The sequence below is a fragment of the Acomys minous genome (genome assembly GCF_964271855.1).
Source record: "Acomys minous genome assembly, chromosome: 12".
In the NCBI taxonomy this organism is placed as follows: Eukaryota; Metazoa; Chordata; class Mammalia; order Rodentia; family Muridae; genus Acomys; species Acomys minous.
Genome location: NC_140493.1, coordinates 9271404 through 9294623, shown reverse-complemented (window position 1 = coordinate 9294623; position 23220 = coordinate 9271404). Strand labels below are relative to the sequence as shown.

Here is a 23220-nt window from a genome sequence, read left to right as displayed (position 1 = left end):
TAGAGTTATACCAAGATACTGAGTATCATTTGTGGCTTTGTGAAGGGTGTAGTTTCCCTAATTTCTTGCTCAGCCTGTTTTTCATTTGTATACAGGAGGGCTACTGACTTTTTTGAGTTGATTTTATATCCAGCCACTTGGCTGAAGGTGTTTATCAGCTGTAGTAGTTCCCTGATAGAATTTTTGGAGTCACTTATGTATAATATCATATCATCTGCAAATGGTGATAGTTTGATTTCTTCCTTTCTAATTTGTATCCCCTTGATCTTCTTTAGTTGTCTTATTGCTCTAGCTAGGACTTCAAGTACTATATTGAAGAGCTGGAGAGAGTGGACAGCCTTGTCCTGTCCCTGATTTCAGTGGAATTAAGTTTCTTTCCATTTAATGTGATGTTTGCTATATTACTATATATTGCATTTACTATGTTTAGGTATGTTCCTTGCTTCTCTTATGTATCCAAGACTTTTGAACATGAATGGGTATTGGATTTTGTCAAATGCTTTTTCAGCATCTAAGGAGATGATCATGTGGGAGTTTTTTCCTTTCAGTGTATATAATGGATTACACTGATAGGTTTCTATATATTGAACCATCCCTGCCTGCCTGGGATAATGCCTACATGGTCATGGTGGATGATACTTTTTTTTGTTTTCTTGGATTCCATTTGCAAATATTTTATTGAGTATTTTTGCATTAATGTCCGTAAGGGAAATTGGTCTGAAGTTCTTTCTTTGTTGCGTCTTTGTGTGGCTTAGGTATTAAGGTGACTGTGGCTTCCTAGAAATGAGTTGGTAGTGATCCTTCTGTTTCTATTTGGAGGAATAATTTGAGTAGTATTATTATTAGTTCTTCTTTGAAGGTCTGGAGGATTCTACACTGAATCCATCTGGCCCTGGGCTTCTTTTGGTTGGGAGGCTATTGATGACTGCTTCTATAGGACTATTTAATTTGTTTACCTGATTTTGATTCAACTCTGGTTAGTGGAATTTATCAAGAAAATTGTCCATATCATTTAGATTTTCAAACTTTGTGGCACACAGGTTTTTGAAGTAAGACCTAATGATTCTTTGGATTTACTCAATGTCTGTTTTGTCTTCCTTTCCATTTCTGATTTTGTTGATTTGGATACTCTCCCTTTGCCTTTTAGTTAGTTTGGATAAGGATTTGTATATCTTGTTGATTTTTCACAAAAACTAGCTCTTGGTTTCATTGATTCTTTGAATTTTTTTCTGATTTATTGATATTAGCCCTAAGTTTAATTATTTCCAGCATCTACTCCTCTTGGGTGTGTCTAATTCTCCCCCCCCCAGGGATTCCACATGTGCTGTTAAGTTGCTTGTGTTAGATATCTCCAATTTTTATGAAGGCACTTAGTGCTGTGAACTGTTTTTATTGTGTCCCATAGGTTTGGGTATGTTGTGCCTTCATTTTCATTAAATTCTAGGAAATCTTTAATTTCTATCTTATTTCATTCTTGACCCAGTTGTCATTGAGTAGAGCATTGTTCAGTTTCCATGTGTATGTGTGTATGCTTTTTGTTATTTCTATTTTGTTGAAGTTCAGCTTTATTCCATGTTTGTCTGATAAGATACAGGCCACTATTTCAATTTTCTTATATCTGTTGAGGGTTGTTTTGTGACTGGTTATATAGCCAGTTTTGGAGAAGGTTCCATGAGGTGCTGAGAAGAAGATACATTCTTTTGAGTTGGGTGAAAAGTTCTGTGCATTTTTGTTAGGTCCCTTTGATTCATGATGTCAGCTAGTGTCATTATTTCTCTATTTAGTTTCTTCCTTGATGATCTGTCCATTGATGAGTGTGGGGTGTTGAAGTCTCCCACTAGTAATGTGTTGGGACTGATGTGAGATTTAAGCTTTAAAAGTGTTTCTTTTATGAATGCAGGTGCCCTTGTATTTGAGGCAAAGATGTTCAGGATTGTGATGTTCTCTTGGTGGATTTTTCCTTTGAGAATGAAGTGTCCTTCCCCATATTTCTTGATTAATTTTAGTTGAAAGTATATTTTATTAGATATTAGAATGGCTACTCCAGTTTGCTTCTTGGGTCCTTTGCTTGGAAAACCCTTTTCTAGCCCTTTACTCTCAGATAATGTCCTTCTTTGTTGCCAAAGTGTATTTCTTAGATGCAGCAGAAGTTGGATCCTGTTTCCTCAGCCATTCTGTTAGTCTGTGTCTTTTTATTGGAGAGTTGAGGTTGTTGCTGTTGAGAGATATTAGTGACCTATGATTAGTACATTTTATTGTGGAGTTGGTGGTGGCACTGTGTGGATGTTCTTGTTTTCTTTTGGTTTTGCTGTTGTGAAATTATCTATATCCTGTGTTTTTTGGGTGTAGCTATCCCCCTTGGGTTGGAACTTTCCTTCTAGTATCTTCTGTAGGGCTAGGTTGGTACATAGATATCGTTTAAATTTGGTTTTGTTATGGAATATCTTGTTTTCCCCATCAATGGTGACTGAAAGTTTTGCTGGATATAGCAGTCTGGGTTGACATCTGTGGTCTCTTAGCGTCTGGATGACCTCAGCCTAGATGCTTCTGGCTTTCATGGTTTCTTTTGGGAAGTCAGGTGTGAGTCTAACAGGTCTGCCTTTATATGTTACTTGGCCCTTTTCCCTTGCTGCTTTTAATATACTTTCTTTGTTCTATAAATTTAGTCTTTTGCTTTTTATGTGCCAGGAGGAATTACTTTTCTGGTCTAGTCTATTTGGTGTTCTGTAAGCCTCTTGAATGTTTAAGGGCATCTCTTTCTTTAGGTTGGGGAAATTTTCTTCTATGATTTTCTTGAAAATATTTTCTAGTCCTTGAAACCTGGAATCCTTTTTTGCCTAGTCCTATCATTCTGAGGTTTTGTTCTTGATTTCTTGGATTTTTGTGTTACAAATGTTTCTGTTTTAATATTTTCTTTGAGTGGTGTATCAGTTTCTTCAATTGTACCTTCAGTGCGTGAGATTCTCTTCTCTATCTCTTGTATTATGTTGGTGATACCTCTATGATGCCTGATCTCTTCTCTAAGTTTTCCATTTCCGGGGTTTTCTCAGTTTGCATTTCTTAATTGATTCTAATTCTTTTTCCATGCCTTGAACAGCTTTAATCATTTCTTTTGCCTGTTTGGTTGTGGTTTCCTGTTTGTCCTCAATGGCCTCTAGTCGTTTGTTTGTATTTTCCTGTAATTCTTGGAAGCATCTACTCATTTCCTCTATATAGTTCTCAAATAACAGTGTAAACATAGCTTTAAGGTCATTTTTCTGAAATTCAGCTGAATTGGAGTAGCCATTGTTTTTTTTTGGATTTCTGGTGGAGACATGCTGTCCTGGTTTTTGTTGATTGTGTTCTTATCCCTTCTTTTAGCCATCTGCTGTGGGGGCTTTGGGGAGGGTTCTAAGCTGGCAGTTGAGGAGGTGGGGGATTTGGGGGTTCTAAGCTGGCAATCGAGAAGGTGAGTCCCTTCAGAAGGCAGCTGCTTGCTTTACAGGCCTAACAGACACTGTCCTCCTGGAACTGAGATTTGTCTGAGCTCTGCCACCTGGTTTCTGGGATAGAGCAGGATTTCACTGACTACTTGGTCTCCTCACGGGCATGGGCAGCATAGTATAGAATAAGGGTTTGGAGGCCAGAACACTGTACAAGGGATCCAGATGCTATTGTAAGGCCCCCCTATATGGAGAGTGCAGGGTGCTCACAGTTTGTCTCCTGGACCAGGGGACAGCTGCAAACTCCTAGTTTGTCCCCTTCTGTTTGAGAAGCACCAAATTCTGTGTTTTTGTTCAGCAGCCAGTTCACTCATAGGTTTTGTCACATCCATTCCTCTATTCTCCAAGGGGTGTATGTACTCAGCAGCTTCAGTAAGCGCATATACAAAGAGTACAGGTTGCTAGCGGTTCCTGGTTCCAGGCTCAGATGTCTGGATGTGGGAGGGGGGATGGTGGGGGCTGGTTCTGATCCTCTTCCAACTCTTGGCTTGTTCCCTTCAGTTGATTTTTCAGCCTCTGATCCTCTGCTCCCTAGACATGGTATACACTGGGAACCAACATCTTGGAATCCCCTATTTGGAAAATGTTTATAAGAGTTTATAAATGTTTTAAAGTCTCAAAAGCTAAACACTTGAAAATAAATATATTCATAACCACTTTAGTGTATATATACTCATAACCCCATGCATAGAAAGCTGAGCTGTGCAGACCTGGTTGCACATGATCTGTCCACCTGTCATTGGCATTTGGGTTCCTAGAAAACAATTTGGAGATTATAATTTAATTACTTTTTTCCATTCTCTTTCCTCCCTCCAGACCCTCCCATATAACCCTTCTTTCTTCCCCCTTTTCATTTATCCTTTCTCCCATTGTTTCCTCCTTCCTTCCTTCCTTCCTTTCTTCCTTCCTTGGTGTCTTTCTGTCTTGCTAGAGTAGAGTAGAAAGTTTAAGACTACATCTTTTATTTTGTCAGCATATTGCTCTTTATTAAAGTACCAGCCAATGACTGTTTATTTACTTATCTATTTAGCTTTTGATGGTGTTCAGGATGGAACCTCTGTCCTTGTACATGCTAGGCAAGTACTCAATCATGAGCTACCTCGATAACATTGTGCCCCTCCCCGCCAAAAGAGCCTATCTAGAGGTGACCATTCTCATGTCTCTGGTTCTCAAATACTGGGATTACAGGTGTATATCACTGTGTCTGGCTTTAGAATTCAGTATATTTATTAATTCTACATAGGTGTACTGCATTTCAGATTTTAACACAATAAAACAGAAAATACCAACTTGAGTTACAACTTCTCATTTGTTGTGTGTGTGTGTGTGTATACACACACACGCACAGTGAATCTAGTTTTGATTTTTAAATAAAGGATTATTTTAAATTCATCATAAGATTCCCATTTTCCTTTACATTATATGCAGATATGTAGATGACTGGCCTTTTGGTTCAATAGTGGAATGAATGGTATGGGTGTACCCAGCTGCTTTCTGATTGGACATAAGGTCCACTCCATAGAAGGAAACACACGCCTGACACTGCAAACCTGCCCAAGAACCCATTGGCTAAGGAGGTCACAGTTCCTCTTACTATTATTTTGCTAAGTGGACACAGTGTCGAATTGCCTTCTAAATACTAATTATTATATCCATAGACTAGAGCAACTCTAAGCATTCACCAGAGAAACTTCTTTATATAGTGGATGGTGGATAATACAAAAAAAAAAAAATTTACAGTTGGTCACAGTGTGCAGCCCGAAACGGGACATCTCCATCAGATCCCTTCTCCACACAAAATCTGGGTCAGGAAAGATTCTTCTGGGTACGGCAGGGCTGTTGTTCTCATGGACTCCCAACAGCTGTGGTTGCCAGCACAAGATCAAAGCAGTCGGCATCCCAGCTCGGAGAGGAAAGGACTCACGAAGCTCCATCCCAGAGGAGGAGCTATAGACCATGGATGGCTGCGGAAGGAAGAAGAGTCAGCTCTCCTCAGTGTTGACCCACAGCAGGTTGCCCATTCTCCAGTGGGATGATCCTACACCTGGGTGGGTATGGGAAACACTAATGAAACTCAGTGTGTCTGCCGGGGGAATGGGTGGGCGTGAATTTGGAGATGGAGAAATGCATGTATTGGGAGGCAGGGAGCCGTTAGAATGAAGTAATGGGGGTCTATGATCTAAACACATCGTACTCACGTATGGAATTGCCGAAGAATATAAACAATATGCAATGCAAATTGCAAATGAAATTTAACAATATCAATTAAGGCATCTGCAGGTGTAGAGAAATCTTAGTTCAAAATCACCTTAGGGGCTGCTGAAATGGCCCAGTGTGTAAAAGCACCCACCGTGAAAGTCAGACAACCTGAGTTTGATCCCCGATGCCAGGGAAGGGGAGGGAAACCAACTCCTGACAGTTGTCCTTTGACATCAGTGCTCATGCGTGCTCTCTCTCTCTCCCTCTCTCCTCATTCTCTCCCTGTGTCTCTCTCTATCTCTCTGTCTTTCTCTCTGTCTCTCTAATAAAAAGGTTTAAAATCACCTTAAGTACTTCAGTGTCACTACATGTAAAGCATATGGTATGTAATAAGTCAATAAGTATGTTTAAGATTAGGTAATTTCTTCCTGTACGATTGAGAGATATCTGAAGCAAGGAAGCTAATTCTGTAAGTGAATCGGCTTTTGATTGATGACCTAGTGCATTCATTCAGTTATTGTCAGTCAATAGCTGACATGTAAGATAAAAGTGATGCACTATCAAGGAGCTGTTCAGCCTCTCCCACTTTGTGGTAGTTTTCTCCATTTAATTCACAACCCTGTGGCAGAGCTTTCACTTAACCACAGTGCTGTGTGAGGAGTGAGGAGAACTCGAAATTCAGGGAGAGCGGGGTAGAGGGCAGAATGTGAGATGGCCTAAGAGTTGGGAGAAAGACAGGAGAGCAGACATGGAAGGTGGCAGGGGAGTTTGCATGAAGATGACGATCAGTGCAGGAACGCGTTTTTGTTGTTGTCCAAAGTTTGCTGGAGAGAAAGGAAGCCATTTTACTCAGGGGAGAGGAGAGAAGGAGAGGAGAAACATCAGGAGAATCTTAAATCTGGAAGGATTCTTAAATTCTTCTAGAAAGAAGTTAATTTAAACAGGTAGAGAGAGAGTGTGTGCTTAGTGATTAGGAGCTTTTTCAGAAGACCCAGGATCGGCTCCCAGCACCCACATGGTGGCTCCCACCCATCTGTAACTCCAGTTCCCGGGCATCTGATGCCTGTTCTGGACTCCTTGGGCACAGCAGGCAAATGGTACACACAAGCAGGTGAGGACAGTTTAATGAGGAGTGCAGTGAGAAAACTAGCACCTAAAGCATGAAATTCAATGCAGTCCCATTTGTTGAGCTACATGGCGTGAGCTACATGCTACGTGATGGATGCTGTATATTTATGATAAAGCATATCATTCAAAAGGCCTGTTTGCTTGTCTTTTTGCTAAGACAGATAACACATGATTGGTATGTGATCATTACAGATGCAAATAACTCCCTAGAGGTTCCTAGGCTTAGAACAGTAGATTTCAGAAGTCTGCTTAAGTACATTGTGAAAAAGTCACTTGCAAACTCTATTCTACTTTTGGACAGCGAGCATCCAAACTCCTCTTCAGTCTGAGCCAGTTTTCTCGCAGTTACACACATCCATTGTAGCTGAGTGTTTTTAGAGTGAAACAAGGCAATCCTTATCCATCTGGGGCACTTGAAGATTAACACGTGATCCTAGGTCTCATTTAAGTCTTCATAATAAGACACAGTCCTTTCCCCTCTAGATTCAGATTGTCTCTCTAGACGGAGAACTGATTGCTAAGGTCTGTCTTGAGAATAGAGATTCAAAAAGGTTAAACATGTGCTTTTGACGATTAAAGCGTTTATGAATTATTGATTTTTTTTTCAGTGCCTGTTATGTGTCTTTATGGCTATCAGGCATGACAGGTCAATAGCCTTGAAAGGACACTTGAGCAGGTAGAAACAAAATTAAGTGGAAACCAAGAAGCCAAATGAACAATTGAGTTCTGAGGAGCAGGAAGAAAATTTGGCATTAGGCTGTATTGTCCAGGAACATCCAGTCCACTAGAAAAGACAGATATAGTTAACATTTTCATTTAAGACACTGTCCAAGTTATATGCCTATTCTTGTAACATCTGTAAAATGTGTTTTGGGGCTGACCCTACTGAAAGATGTTTTCTGTGGCTGAGTGAGTCCCGTGTTCTGTCATCCTTTTGAAGATACAATCATTTCCAAACACAATATTCAGGCAGGTCTTCTAAGGAAGCTCCCTTACCACTGCCTCTGCTAAACTATTTTCCATATGGCAAATTTTTTGTATAACCAGCTTTTGTGTATACGTTAATTCATTAACTCTGTAAGGAAACATCGTTCGGAAAACATTGTCTAAAATGTCGAACCTTGGAGCTATCTGGATTTTTAGTTCCACACATCTCTGCACGGTATAGCCATTTTCATGAAAAAGAAAAAAAAATGGGTCTTGTGGGAAGTGTGTGTGGTGTCTAGTTTTGACTCTGCGTCAACTGGGGATTTATAATGAGGGGAGCAGAGCAAGGCCTAAGGAGCTGAGAAAGTTGCGGGTACACTGGGGGGTCCTGATGAGAAGTCATGAGGAAGTGAAACCTAGGGGACAGACAATAGCTCGTTAGTTAGGCTAGTTACGGTTAGACAGCGATCCATCACGAGTGTCCTCAGGTTAAGGTACAGGCGTTACAGAGCACTAATTGGAAGGTTATGCCCACCATGAACGGTTATGCCAGAATTTAGAAGTTAACCGCAGAGACAACCTATGCACCTCAAATAACCAGATAATAATTTAAGACAGGATGTAATTAGTTGCTGAGAGGCTCGGGCTATAAATACTCTGGGCTGGAGAGAAAGAAACAAGCCCTGAATGGAGCTGGAGAATGCTTTCTATTCTGAGCGTCTCTCACAAAGGGGAGCTTTAACTCGTCTCCATTACCACGTGGCAGGACAACAGCGGTCTCGAGGGGCTCGATGCTGAACAGCCTTATTTATTGCCGTGTTTCAGACAGGCGCTCTTGCCCAGTGTAGAATGAGAAGAGACTGTTTTCCGACATCTGCACAACAGGGCTGCTAGCGGAATATCTTCACGGTGGCGCCGTCACCGTTCTTCTCCGTTACCACAGGGCTTTATGTAACACATAGGTAAATGACATAATTGGTCTGCAACTCAGCATTTGAAATGCTTTCAGGAGGCAGTTGGGAAAGCCAGCGGAGTCGTGACCAGAGATCAGTAGGTTAGGGAGGACTTTAACGAAACAGATTCCTTGCAAGCATCAGAAAGAAAAGAGTTAATAGGGAATATGGATTCAACTAACAGAAGAAAGTGGAATACAGACAATCTGGAAGTGGATCTATAGGATAAGTGAAATGGCAGAGATTAGCATATGGAAACCAGACAGCCAGCTAGGATCAGAAGGGAGATAAATATAGCTGCAGATAAGGAGGGTGGAGACACTGGATGGGGCTTTACTTCCGGCTTTGGAAAAATCCAGGGAAGCCGCTGAAAGTATGCAGCCCCTCCCATCTTCAGAAGGGTTACGTAATTTGAAAGTGCTAAAGTTGGCCTGTGTAAAACGCTGGCGTCTCTTTCGATGCGATTTTTAAGCACGCTTTCATTCATTAAGCACAATTGAGCTATCAAGTCCTGCGTAAATCAGGCGGAGCATAACCCCAGCTGCCCGAAGCGCAGTCTATCAGCTGCATCATGTCAGCTCTGCTCTCGGAGACGCTGTTTCGCACAGTATGATGTGTCTCGTGCATTCTCCCTATAGAAGCAGCACATCTTAGGAGTCACTTAATAAGCCAATGGAAATGCATGCATTCTCCAGAGGCTGAGAAGAGCTACAGGGGGATGGGCAAACAGAGCCGCTGCCTGATGAGATCTGTGAGTTCTGAAAGTTGATAAGCTTGGGAAAAAAAACTATCATAGGTAGGATTCTCAAGGAACTAGCCTTCCCTTAGAATCTGACGTCCTAAGAGGGAAGAGAGAACATGAACACAATTTGCAATTCTAGCTGGCTCACTCCATTCTTCCTCACACAAAAAAACTTCTTTACTGCTTTTAACTAAGTGCCTTTAATATCTAATAGAGAGTTGGAGGCCCAAGGAAAAATACTCTTAGCAGACAAGCGTTGCCATCACTGATCTTACACCCTGTGCACCCTCTGCTTATGTGAATATCTTATATTATTAGCTGAATTTTCCACTAATGGATGCCTTTTTAGTCCCTACTCTTGCTAATTCTCCAAATTAAGGTTCTATTTAAATGTTGTCAAGCTCAATCAGTACCCTCCTTTGAGTGGTATTAGGATAAATGGATAATGATTTGTTGGTGATTGACATGCTGTGGTTACTAAAAAATTACAGATGCTGCTTCAAAAATGTTATGGCAGAGAATGTCTCTAAAGCGAGGGAGGGGCGTCCAGTGGAGATGCGCTGGTCGTGCTGCTGTGGGTATGGACCGCAGGAGAAACACAATGCTCTAGCTACGCCTGCTGACGCCCAGTGAGCTCCTGCTGACCACAGCACTGTGGCATACAAAGGCCATTTGTATTAACTGCAGGGTGACCACTGACATTCTAAGCCCAAATATACAGACACAGCATTTCATCAGTGCAACCCAGTACCACTTCAGATGAAGAAAGTCCTTGGTATAGACGGAGTCTGGAATGTTCCCCCAAAACGCTGCGTGTTGAAGGCTTAGCCCTACCTTTAGCTGTTGTGAGAGACTGCTGTTTCATTCATTACGCCCTCCCACACCCAACACTGAGTGCTGTTTTACTCCATGTCTCGTTACTCTTTCTGACTAACACTGGTCTTAAGTCTCTGTGTGTCCAAAAAAGTGTGCTTGGCACTTTCTTTGAATGGATCATTTACCTTTGGATGTGTATATATATATATATATATATATATATATATATATATATATATATATAAGATTTAAAGTATGCATGTTTTCAGAAGTTCTGTCAGCCCTCTGGTGTTGGCAAAATCTCCCAGTCTTTGGGAAAGTCTTTATATTGGCGTCCAATTTGAAGGGCAGCCGTGTTTGTACAGGCATCGATGGTGCTGGCAGGACTGAACCCCGGCTTCTTACCTTCTCCAGACTCACTTCGACCTTCTCCACCCACTCACTAGACAAGATCATCACCTCTTTATATCCCAGTGAGTGAGTAATGGGAGGGAGACTGACAGGAACAGGCTGGAGTGAGAGGAGCAGGGCTAGAGTGCTTAATTCCTTCACCCTCCCTGATGGACAGATTGGCTGTCAGCTGGCCACAGAACCGCTGCTGCTGGCTTTTCTCCTCAGTGTTCTAGACTCTGCTGATCTTTCTCCTCAGTGTTCTAGACTTTACTGATTTCCCCCTGTTTCTTCAGGATTAGAAGTCACATCTCTGGTGGTTCCCAACCTCACTGTTTTGGGGTCCTGTATGTGCCTTGGTAGCCAGTTCTTTTATTAGATTCTTCTTAGTTATGCCTCTTTTATTTGTGGTGGTTAGAATCCCTTTTTCTCTTAGCATCATAAAAGCCTTTGTCTGTTTTCTTCTGGCTTTGATTATATTTGGTAAGAAAAAGGACAGCCATGTAACAACTGTTTCTTTTTTGGATAGCCAGTCTTTTCTCTCTGGTTGCTATTAAGATTTTTTTTTTGCATGTGTCATTAGTCTTTGGAATGTTATTGTCATGTATATAGGTGGAAGACTGGATTTATGTATGCCCCTTGATGTGGTTATTAAATTGGATAATTCATATCTTTTATTTGGTGACAATCTCTTTGGGGTCTCAATCTTAAATTTTAAAATTTATATGTCTTTTGTCAACATGAAGATCTTCTAAGTCTGTAACCCTTCAGATATCACCTCCCTTTCACGTTGATGATTTTGTCTGATGCATATAGGACTTCTCCATTTCCTCCTCCAGATGGTCTTAGTGGCTGGAGAGACAGTTCAGCAGGTGAGAGCTTGTGTGGCAACGCAAGTATGGGTTTGTGTCTCAGCGTCCATGTAAAATGCTAAGCATGGGCTCAAGCTGGTAACCTCAGTACTTTGGGCAGGTAGAGGCAGGTGGGCTGGGCTTTCTGGCTGCTAGCCTAGCCTCAAGTTCAGTGAGAGACCTTTTCTCAAAGAAATAATGTGGAGAGAGAGAGAGCAGGACACCTAATGCCTGCCTCTGCCTTCTGTATGTGCACACATAGGTGTGCAGGTACACATGTGCATAGCCTTGCTCTCTCACACATATATACAAAACACACACAGACACACACACACACACACACACACACACACACACACACACACACATGGGAAAGAGAAAGAGAGAAGGGAGGGAGGAAGAGGAGGAAGGAAGAAGAAAGGAAAAAGGAAGGAAAGAAGAGGAAAGACTAGTTAGGAATCAATAAAGAATATGGCCAATGAAAAACAAGTTAAGTTATGATTCTAAAAGTGGTTTATGGTCAATATTGCTGCCATATTAGTAAGGGAAGGAAGTCACAAAATGATAATTGTAATGAGAGAAGGTAAAAACATACGGTAATTTAAAAAGAAGGGGAAATGAAAAGCCACTTGCTGCAAAGCATCCCCAAAGGCTATCCCAGACGAACACACTGGAGCAGACCCCAGGGGAAGGGAGAACAGCTTGCTCCTATGCTGAGCATCAGAGCTAAGTTGTATCATGACCTCCTTGCTCACTGTAGGGAGGAATGGCCAGTTTCCTTTATGTGTCTCATAAGGGGCCCTTCATGCCACTGGGCCAAGTCAATAGTAATGGTGAGAGGGAGCGGGGTAAGAGTTTAACTAGTCTTGTCCAGGCCAGGGCCCAGAAGAGGCCCTGCAGCAGACGGGCAGGATGAAGAACCAACAAAACAAGACTCACTAGCATTATAAAAGCTAACTCAGTAAGTCGGTCATTTAAGTCTTACCATAGCTATTGGTGGAGATGTTTTTTTGGGGGGGAGGGAGTTGAGTTTGAAAAACAACTGCCTGAGTCTTCCTCTGTTGTCTGCCACATTCTGAGGGGTGTGTGGCCCACAGAGTAACTCCGGTTCCCCGGTCTCTTTCCTACTGAGCTTTCCAGTAAACAGCAAGAGCTAGTTCGCTGGTAGAGATTGCTGTTCCTTCACTCAGCAAAGATAGTTTCCTCTGTGTCGCAATTCTGTATTTGGCGAGAAGGGAGGGTTGGCGCGGACGGTACTGGCTACTAAAAGCAAACACAGTAAAGTTCCACAATGATTTGCCTCTTCTTCAGCTTGGCACATCGCGTTAGGGGCTGGAATAGAGACTCATTTATAATAAGCTGTGGTTGGGAGGAGGGCAACTGGTGCCTCTGGCAGAGCCCCGGGTTTCTCCCCCCCCCACCCCCCACCCTTCCATGCACAGTCATGAGCCTCAGTTTTGTTTTTCACATTTCAAACTCTGCCTGTTGCTGAACTCGCTGCAGAAATAGATCTGTACCGACACTCCCACTCTCTCCCACTCTCAAGCTGGTGGTGCTGCAGCCATGGGTTTGGACATCGCTTGAGCTAACCCAGAAACTAGGAAGCTAAAGCCGAATTAAAGGGGTAGCTGTATAAAACAACCCACTTCCTGGTTGGAAAAGCTGCATCATTCATTATTTCCATCTCTGACACCGCTATAAATCTTTAACATCAATGCTATGCCTGTCACACCGTGATTACCTGCACACATATGGGCTTCCTAAAAAAGGAAACTTTTATATGACACAGGCATATTTTTTTGGTTAAATGAAAGACTGGGATGTGTCTCCTGTGGATGACTGGGCTCTGGAAGGCAGATTGATGGAATTGGGTCACAGCCAGCCATCAGGGTGGGAGGTCGGCATCAAGGATGCCTAATAGGAAGGACTGGGGGGATTTTGGCAGGCCAGTGGGGCTGGGATCAAGGATGGAAGACTGCAGAGGTAGTCCAAAATGTTAGGGAGACCTGGCAACAGGGCTTCTCTGGCCCTGAAGAGCACAGTAACCCTTTAGTGAGAGAAGGAAAGTAGGTTGAGACTTGAAGGAAAGACCCCAGATCTCTGTCCCTGGAGATGAATACTCTTAGTTAAGACTCATGAACAGCTGCCAGGGGCCAGGCACTTGGCTAGAAATGTGCTCTGCATTGGTTCTAGGCTTCCCACTCTGCATATCTTCCGTTTGCTTATTTCTCTTGTATTTCTCATCCAACTTGAGTTCCTTGAGGGAAGGGCCTGTGTCAAGCACCATCAAGCAGGAATTCAGGTGGGGGGGGGGAAGCTAGCATATAGGGAGTGTTTTGCACATGCACATTGGTTTAGGGGTTGATCTTTGGTTCCACATTGTTGTTGCTGTAACCACGTCTCTAAGGAACACACCAATATATCATACAGGCAGCGGGAGCAGTGTCCAGTTTTGAGTGTTCTTTCTGTTAAGGATTGGATAAGGATTGCTTAGGATAACCAATTAGAATTTAGAAGTGATGGGCAAGAACTGTCTAGATTCTGGAGATGGGTATCAACCTGAGGAAGTTACCAAGGAGAGAGGGTTTAATGATGTACTGTGGCTTCTGAAAATGGAGCTAAGATCAGGGCTGACTTGCATGGGCTCTCTTAGCTCTTGATAGTGCTGTAACCTTACTCCCAGCATTCCACATATCCTGTCTGTCTCTGTGTACTGGCTAGTTGAATGTCAATTCATCACAAGCTAGGGTTATTAGAGAGGAAGGAGCCTCAATTGAGAAAACACCTCCATAAGATCAGGCTTTAGGCAAGCCTGTGGGGGTAATTCCTTAATTGACTGATATGGAAGGGCCCTGCCCATTGAGGACGGTACCATCCCTGTCCTGGTGCTCCTGGGTTCTATAAGAAAGCAGGCTGAGCAAGGCCCGAGGAGCAAGCCAGTAAGTTGTACCTCTCCATGGCCTCTGTATCAGTTCTTGCCTCCAGGTTCCTGCCTTGTTTGAGTTCCTGCTCTGACTTTCTTCAGTGGTGAACCTTAATGTGGGAGCATAAGCCAAATAAACCCTTTCCTCCCCAAGTGGCTTTGGTCATGGTGTTTCATTGTTGCAATAATGTCTCTCACTCAGATACTGTGCCTCTACCTTTGGCCCGTCCTGATCATGGAACAGTGGTGACAATGCCGGGAAAAATCTTGGTCACTCAATGAAATCTGAAACTCAGTTAAAGAAGGAATCATGTATAGTGTAAGCTTGTCGTACGTAACAAGTGAAACATATGAAATTGACCACAGTTTACCTGGTGTCCAAATGAGTTATAATCCTGTATTCTGACTTGCCCATTTTGGCAGTTTCAGATGGAAGTTGGCTTATGGGGGCTGTGGGGAACAGACGGTAGATTAAGCCATCACAGTAGCCACAAGGTAGGTTACACCAGTTCCCAGTATTTAGTGGTACTGAGAAGTGGGCACAACACAGCTGCCATATGACCCCATCATCACATCAGAAGTGTTATTCTTTTCCTGTGCATGTCATTGTCAGGCTTCTTCTTCTTCTTCTTCTTCTTCTTCTTCTTCTTCTTCTTCTTCTTCTTCTTCTTCTTCTTCATATTTTTTTTTAAATTTTAAATTTATGTGCATTGGTGTGAGGGTGTCAGATCTTAGAGTTACAGACAGTTGTGAGCTGCCATGTGGGTGCTGGGAATTGAACCCGGGTCCTTTGGAAGAGCAGGCAGTGCTCTTAACCACTGAGCCATCTCTCCAGGCCCCCAATGTCAGGCTTCTAAGCATGGCATATGGTTGGCTGGTCTGCCTCTTGCTGGCATGGAGGATTTGGCCCAGAACAGGTTTTAGGATCCATTTCATAAACGAATGGGCAGGTTTTAAAACATGTCACCTCAAGAGTGGCTGATGTATCTCCTTTGTGTCCAGATTACATCTATGTTAGTTGGCTTTCCATCGCTAGGACACATACACTAAGCCAATCAATTTAGAGAGAAGAGGTTTACAAGGCTCCAGGGGTGGGAGTTCCACATTAGGCAGACTCATTGCTTTTAGGCCTCTTCTAGGGGATCCCTGTGGCAAATGGCAGGTGGTTGTGAGAAGTCATAATGCTCAACTCATGGCTCAGATGCAAAACAGGGGAAGAGAAAGGGACTGTGGTCTTACACTCTGTTCACACCCACCATGATCTAATGTCACCCAATAAGAGTGCCTTCACAAAGCTTCATTGCTTCTCAATAGTGTCATGGGCTGGAGACCAAGGCTCCAGCACAGGGACCTTGGGTGAATGTTTACCCAAACCAAAGCAATTTCTGTGGTCAGGTGTTGTATATTTCAGGTCTAATCAAACGTAGCTAGAGTATGAAGGCCCATTGGGGCCACAGTGCCATAGAGTAGCCTTTGAACTGGCCTCTTATTAGTGTTATTTGGGCACAGAATTTAACTAGAACGTTTGGTGTGACCAACACACACATGGCCTGTCTGATAACCCTGGCCTGCCCAGCACGGTATCTGCACACTGGGCACCTTGGCAGACAGTGGACTCAACACTCGTTATTGTTAATATGATTCAGTACCACTGAGAGGCCTCAAGAAATAAAATAAAAACCTACTGGTAGTGTCACTGGTGCAACCAGCACACAGTGAACTATTCTTGGAAATATGGACCTTTGGGCATGGTACTTTCTGTGGTGGATAACAAACATGCTGTGGAGTTCTCCAGACACTATAGTGCTCAGGTATCACTCTTTACATCCTGTGATGACGTAATCTCACCAACTCGATATGGATGCATTTCCTTGCTGAGGAAGGTTTGCTGGAGAGAATCTATGAAAAGTCTGTCATATCATCTTCTGCTGCATACGTAATTGGGGCATCTCAAGAAAATGGCCTATGTAATTCAACTTTGTGTTCTAGAACCCAGCACACTCCCCAGCTTTAGAGTGTGTGTGTGTATCAGTTGATCGGTTTGTATCAATAGGCTGTGTTTTACTGCAATTAAAAAAAAAGTGCTTTCAAATTTTGGCAACTTGTGACACCAAGAGTTATTTTCTTCCTGATGTCATTTGTCCTCTGTTGGTTGGATTTCACAGCCTACTCTTCTAAGGCCTAAGCTGATAGGGCAAGTTTTGAAAGGAATGTGGAAATCCTCTTGGTAGACTTATAGTATGGAGCCACAGACTGCTGCTCAAAGCCCCTCAGATAAGCTAGATCCTTGTACCTCACTGCCAAAGTAAACCCCCACAGCCAAATTGACCTCCTGAGAGGAGGGGAAATACCAGTCTCCCCCAGGGAAGAAGGGAAAATGTTTTTGAACAAGAGTACAAAATCTCTTCCAGTGTCCAAGTCAAGTTGGGTGTGATTACACTTAGCATCATTATTCAGTGCTGTGCTACAGGCTTTCCTGCTGTGTATACTTGGTGGGGTACGTAAGGTGGGCGTGGGTGGGGGAAAGAACACACTCTTGTATACAGTGTTTGAAAAGCCCAGCATCTATGTTCCCCTTCCTTTGCTCTCTTATAAAGTATATTCAAGCCATGGAAGAGGAGAGAAACTTCAGGGTTTCTAGCCTTTTCTTTCTTTATTTGATAAGGACCATCTTCTTGTCCCAGGATGTCAGAGTACAGGAATTGACCTATCTTAGCAGGAGCAACAGGGAGCAACACTCTCATTAGAAACCCTGTCTACCTCTGAGTTTTGATAGGAATCAAGTAAGTCCACTGACTGCCATTGTGCCAGGGTCCAGGTGAAATGTGGGACCATGGAAGCTTGAAAGTGTTAAGACTCTTGTCTTCAGGAGTTTTTGCTTTCGCAAGGAGAAAGATACATTGGGCAGATCACAGGCATTATCATCATTGGCAGCATCCTACCCCAGGAGATCCCAAAGACAACAGCCCTCCCTCATAGAGGACCAATTAGCCTCTAGTTGAGTAATTCCTTATCCTCATGTCTGGCTTCATGGGTTTCAGAAGCCTGGAAATCTTCTAAGCTCTCCAAACATATCTTGTAAAATTCCCAAGATTCAACTGCCAAGCACACTTCAGAAGCTTCTAGATCTTTGATCCATGTTGACATTTTAGAGCAGTGGCTCTCAACCTTCCTAATGCTCTGACCCTTTAGTACAACTCCTCACATTGTGGTGACCCCCCAAATTTTTTGTTGCTACTTCATAACTCTAATTTTGCTACTGTCATAAATTGTTATGCATATATTTGTATCTTCTGATGGTCTTATATGACCCCTGTGAAAGTGTTGTTAGATGCCCCCCAAAGGGGTTGCAACTCACAAGTTGAGAACTACTGGTTTAGATTGACCTATGAAAAACGGAAGTATTGCGGGCATTACTAAGTAATTTGCCTAAGGTCATTTTTAGCTGATTGAAATATCCTCCAACTCAAAAAAGGTTGAACCTATGTGTGAACTGGAATCCTTAGACATAGGTGATGACAAGAACATTGGCATCCCCCCTACCCTGTACTGTTTGTGATGACAACTCTTTAGGTTTTTTTTCTTCAGTTTATAAGCATCATGCTAAATAAGGTCATGCTGGTGAGTGTGCTATGCCTGTTTCATAACAGTATTCATTCTTTAAGAGTCAGATTTCTGAGTCATGTTGAATTATTCACACAAACAAAGCTGAACCTGGCAAAGGGACCAAGAAGAACCAGCAGTGACATTACATGTCTCCTCTATGAAACTGTTTCTCTAGGAGTCAGAGCAGAATTGGGTGGTTAGCATCACCTAGAGATTCCACTTGGTTAGGAAGAATCATATCTGATGACCTTTACACAATTGAGATATACTATTTATAAGCAAATTAAATAGTTTAATAAAAGCTGTTGGTGTGAAATTTAACTACTTAACAGCTTGAACTAGACTGGATGATGAGCTTTACTGGTTTCATGAACATTCTGACACTTCTTGAGTCCCTCTTTGGACCCTCTTCCCACTTTTCTAGGAGGTGATGTGCCAAGTCTTGCCCACCAGTTCCTCCATCCCTCGGTACTAACATGGGACTTTGAGTAAACATCTCTGCTACACTGTGTGTTCTGGGCGAGCACGTGAAGTCATTCTCTCTGTGTCTCATCTCCTCTGTTACAGAGTAAGGCACTTGAAGATAGAACTTGCATATGTGTACAATTCTGTCCCTGAAGACCTAGTGCTGTTATAAGTCTGTGTTTGCCATGCTCCCAATGGTGGAACAACAAGCTGAAATAGAGTTTAAGTCAATAGAGCTAGAACTACAACAAAACCTGCGAAACCTTGTCTTTTGATAGGAAATAAAACAATGTCAAGCACCAGAATTAAGATGGGAGCACATGAACTCTTAGAACTTTTATTTTTCATTGGCTCATGTATATTTTGTATGATCTGATTAATAGGTATAATAAAAATGAGTTGATATTCTGTGTTTACATGAAAGCACGTTCTTTTAGGAAGCTGGTGAAAAAAGATTATGACATATGACTTGCCTCCTCTCCTATGTTTCTTTCATTTTGACTAATACAGAGGTTGCCCTTAAGGTTCCTGGTTGGAGGCGAGCTTTAAAGAAACTGTCATGCTATGTTTTTATTCAGATTTCATGAGCAGGCTTAACATTGTGTTACTTGTCACACTGCATTTTGCCTTCTTTATTCAGTGTGAAGTAGAGGCCCTGACAGTGTGGAACTACAGGTAAATATGAGTAGAGGGAACGCGAGGCCAGCTCCCCTTTTGGTGAGAGAGATGAGAGGAACAGAAGCCAGGTGGAGGAAGAGTCGCTTGGAAGAGTGCTGAGTGTGCCTTAAGTAGACACAATGACCTTTTGTATAGTGGAGTGCCTACTACGCTCATCTTAAAGGGTTCGTATAGAGATGTGAACTCTCTTGATATTTGAGGTAGTGCATATATGTTGTACCAAGTGCTGATACACAAGAAGAATGTGTAAAGACATTGGTATTTGTTAGCAACTTGCCATGTGCTAAGTGATATGCCTTTAATTAAAGTGACGGTGAGAGTGACTTCTTATTCAGCGCTTACCCTGTCCACACACCAAGCCATTCAATCCTTCTTAGCCAACTTTATAAGTTTTTCTTCCCATTTTACAGAGGAATAAAGATACTCCATGATTATAGATAAGTGATGTTAGGTCTCAGAGTGTGATAAATGGCTAACTAAGGAGCTTATTAACACATTAAAGTGGATGCTGGCTGCCAGATTCTCCCAGAATCCCTAAGTCCCTACCTTACATGCTTCTCCTGGTTGGCGTACCATGCCCCCAACCATAAACTCTCCAGCCCAGGGCCTGAGCTGGCTTCTCCTTCCTCCCAGATCCTTTGATGTCCATATGACCCAGTCATTTTGGCTACATGGCCATTTTTGCTTTTGTTTGTTTGTTTGTTTTTTGTTGTTGTTGGTTTTGTTTTGTTTTGTTTTGTTTTGTTTTGTTTTGTTTCCTGGCCTTCTGGCCTCTTGGCTCCTGGCTCTCTTCTCTCCCCTCTCTCCTTTCATGGTCTTTCTCAGTTGGCTGGTTATGTCCACTCTGGCATTTTCCAGATGCCACTATTTCTGGCTATATTCTCCCTTTTTTATCTACAGTAAAACCTTCTCTTCTACCATACCGCAGCCATGACATATCAGTCATGCTCTCCTTTCATTTTGTTTGTTTTTCTTTCAACTTACTTGAGGCCGGGCACACAGCTGGGTAGTGCTGGAGCCAAGACTCTATCAGGCCTACCCACAGATGGTTTACCTTCACTGTCAGGCCTAAGTCTAGTTGGAGGAAAAAGTCACTTTTGGAAAAAAAAAAAAAAGGGTTTTAGAATTCTAGACAAATTGTGAGGGCATATCACCTTTCCTTACCTACTTTGCCCTCTTATTACCCTTAGTACAGTCAGTTGGTTGTAACTGGTAGAGCTATGTTGGCCATCTGTTAGCCCATGAAGTCCGTAGTTTTCCCAGGCCACTGTAATTGTTGCCTGAAGGCCTTCTTCTGTTCTAGGATCCTGTGGAAGATTCAGTCACCTTGTCTGCCTGGTCTCTTCCTGGTTGTGATGACTCTTCACACTTTCCTTATAGTCTGTGCTGTCTTAATTATTTTTTTCTATTTCTGTGAAGAGACACTATGGCCAAGGAAACTTATAAAAGAAAGCATTTAACTAGGAACTTACAGTTCCAGAAGGCTAGAGTCCATGACAGTGAGGACGGAAGCAGGCATGCAAGGCTGCCCCACCAGGGGGAAGTGATCAACGTGTAGGGGCCAGAGTCCATGTCAGAAGTAGCCCCTGCTCCCCATATTGTGGAACCCACAAGGAGACTGTGCTGCCTATCGACTACATCTGAGCAGAGGGCCTAGGTCCTCACCATGCATGGCCCTTGGTTGGTGCATCAGTCCCTGCAGCACCTCCCCACACCCCCTTCCTTAAGAGTCTCTTAAGGTGGAAGGAAAAGCAGAAGAAACAAAGTAGATTAGCACCCTCAGGCAGAAGTCTTAAATGCTTCTCTTGCAGCTCAGGCATGGGGCCAACTTTGTGTTTAGAACATAGTTGCTTTCTTTTCTGGGCTATGTATAGACTCTTTGCATCTTGCTTCTTTTTACCCCTGGCTCTGTCTGCCTCTCATGCTGACCTCCACTTGGGATACACTACGGAATTTTGCTACTTTACGCCTATCACAGTTCAGCAAACCATTGTCATCTTGACAATGTCTGGCCTGAGTGAGCACAAATGGACCTTCTTGTTAGGCTGTTCCACCTATGTTCTCCAGGAGGGAGGGCCAGCCTAGTTGCATCCAATGATGGATACTGGTAAATAATTTTTTTTTTAATTTTTAAATTTATTTTTATTTTTTATATTTTTAGTTCTTTAAAAAATTTTATTTTTTACATATACATTTATATTATTACACACATATAAAATAAGCTACATACAGCAAGAACTACCACAAAACAGAAAGGAATTTTATTAATGTTATATTCATTGTGTTTTGGCTAATTGTATTTAGTAGCCTTGAAGAAAACATCTTTCCTATCTTGGTGAGTCTAATACCCTGAATGTAAATCAATATCTATCATATCTCATCTCAATAAAGTTAAAATATCTATCTAGACCTGAAAACATCTTAACCTCTAAACAATTAAAACTGAACTATCTGGTCTTCAATTCTACCAGAGACTTAGGAAGGAATAAAATTAATTACCTGAGTAAACAGGGAGTGCAGGCTAGTAGCTTTCTTTCTTTCTTTCTTTTCTTTTCTTTTTTTTAACCTTCTGTACTCCTTCTCAAGTCACAAGCTTGTCACCAGCTTCTCCCAACCAACGGTGCCTTAGTTCATTGTATCAGTCCCACTCCTTAACCCTGCAAATGTCTTATGCTTAGCTGCAACACTTTATTCTGGAACATTCTGCAGTGTCATTGTGCATGACTGTGGTTACTGACCAAGAACTAGACGGCTGGTCAGACTGTATCAAGAAAGCTTGGGGGGAAAAAAACTGCTAGAGAAACACTACTTGGGTGGAAGATAAAAGGCAAATATGTTATGATTTGATTTGGCTAAGATAATGTGGTATTAAATCATCTGGTCATCCATATTTATAGCCATAAAGTCATTTTGTGGTGGCTAAATCTAAAAGAAATCTATAATAGACATTTTAAATAAAATCAGCTGCCTTATAATTTTTATTGGCTTCAATATGAGGATAACATAAGTAGTATTTTGTTTCTCTAATAACACAGTTATTAAAGCAAAACAGGCAAACATTATTATAGTTTTCCTAATTATATAATTGGCATTCTGTAAGCCAGTTTCCTCTCTGATGGTTAAAGAGGAACTGTCTATTTTACAGCAGTCCAGCACCCTCACTTGTATGTTAATAAAGCTGTAGATTTATCATTAAAGGTTCATTTATCCTTCAATGCTCACACATTTTAATCTGCATTGTTACTACCTATTTATGGAAGGCAAGAATTTGACCCCAAAAGAGAAAAAAAAAAGCATACAAAATGCCTTATTCTTAGAGTGAACTTTCATTAAGCACTTATTTTCATGCACAAACCAGTGGCTGAACGTTCCTTGTAGGCCAGAAAGACCCTGGGAAACACAGCATGTTCTCTCTCTGGCGATTAGGCAGTTTTCTCTTCCTTCATTGACTTGATTTAAAATCCTCACTTGTAGGCCCCTTTCCTTGAATCTGGGGAATCTGAGACACTCTCCGGTCATCTGTAGTCAAGGAGGTGGGATGAGTCCTTTGTTTAAAGTAGTATTCCTGTCATTTGCTGTGGTGGTTAACAGTTAAGAGTGCAGGGCCTACAGGGGTTCATGCTTCAGCCATTAAGAGCACACACTGCTCTTGCAGAGGACCCAAGTGAGGTTCCCAACACCCATGTTGGATGCCACAAAACCACTCCTAACTACAGTTCCCAGAGGTTGACAGACCTCTTCTGACCTCTGGGACACCTGCATTCATCTGTGCCTATCCACATGTAGACATACACAAATGCACATGGTTAAAAATAGAAAAATAAATCTTCAGAAAGAAAAGGGCCCCTACCTTGTTTCTCTTTGGAACTTTCCACATCGGCATCAGGTGTCCTAGCTCTGCGACCTTTTTAAATGTTTGGGTCTCAGTCTCAGTTCTTACTCTACAAAGCAATGCATTGCTGGGGATTTTTCTTTGAGCTCCCTCTAAGTTAGAGAGCAGTTCTAACTGTGTCTGATTGAGCTGACTTTGCTGTTGTTCATGAGGGCACTTTGAAGCAGA

General features: G+C 42.2%; 1 long non-coding RNA gene across 1 annotated transcript; it reads right to left on the bottom strand.

Moving 5' to 3' along the window:
• Nucleotides 1-5094: 5094 nt before the first annotated feature.
• LOC311578470 lies at nt 5095-23154 on the bottom strand. Its single transcript, XR_014772880.1, has 4 exons — nt 23011-23154; nt 14783-14861; nt 12474-12751; nt 5095-5446 (listed from the first exon to the last, which is right to left on the bottom strand). It is a non-coding gene; the product is annotated as an uncharacterized lncRNA (long non-coding RNA).
• Nucleotides 23155-23220: the final 66 nt, after the last annotated feature.